We start from the raw sequence: 705 nt of genomic DNA on the forward strand, positions 1-705 counted from the left end.
CATTGACCTTTCCATTGCTCTCTGAGAACGAATTAATTTATTTTCCATCGATTTTGTCAGTTTCTAGTCTCACAACCATACGTTCATCATTCATTCATTGCCAGACGCCATGTATCCCAAATGGGGTGGCCAAGGGCTTAGAGTTAACTGTTTTACAGGGAGGGGCACTAATCCTCCACCAACCCCACTTGTCACATAGGGATGCCAACAGCATCTGGTGTTCCCAGGCGGTCACCCATCCAATTACTAACCAGACCCAACGTTGCTTAACTTCGCTGATCGGACGGGAAGCGGTGTACTCAACGTGGTATGGCCGTTGTCATAGCTGGAATTATACATTATATACTTTTCGTTTCATACAAATTGGCAAGCTACTTTTCATAATGTCCCTATGTTTAACGAAAGCTTTCCATCCAACTGTAATGCTTTTTTTTTTTTATTCTGCTATCATTATCTTTCGTTAATTTTAGTATTTGTCCCAGGTAACTGTACTCCTCAACTTCTTCAAGAATTTCTCCACTTCTTCTTATGATGCTCTGTAGTGTTTGAGGATTAAATATTACTTTAGTTTTAATCCGGTTCATCTTTAGCCCTACGTTGAGACTTTCTATGTTCAGGTCATTTAATATTTCTTGCAATGTCTCTGCTGTTTCTGAGATTAGGACAATGTCATCTGCAAATCTTAAATGGTTTAGCTTCCCTCCA

General features: G+C 39.9%; 1 non-coding gene across 1 annotated transcript; it reads right to left on the bottom strand.

Moving 5' to 3' along the window:
- Positions 1-202: 202 nt before the first annotated feature.
- LOC145395677 (5S ribosomal RNA) lies at positions 203-321 on the bottom strand. Its single transcript, XR_013896651.1, has one exon. It is a non-coding gene; the product is annotated as a 5S ribosomal RNA (ribosomal RNA).
- Between the last annotated feature and the right edge of the window lie 384 nt (positions 322-705).

This window comes from Coenobita brevimanus, chromosome 32, assembly GCF_032717465.1.
Source record: "Coenobita brevimanus isolate Jiangsu-jjx chromosome 32, ASM3271746v2, whole genome shotgun sequence".
Lineage (NCBI taxonomy): Eukaryota > Metazoa > Arthropoda > Malacostraca > Decapoda > Coenobitidae > Coenobita > Coenobita brevimanus.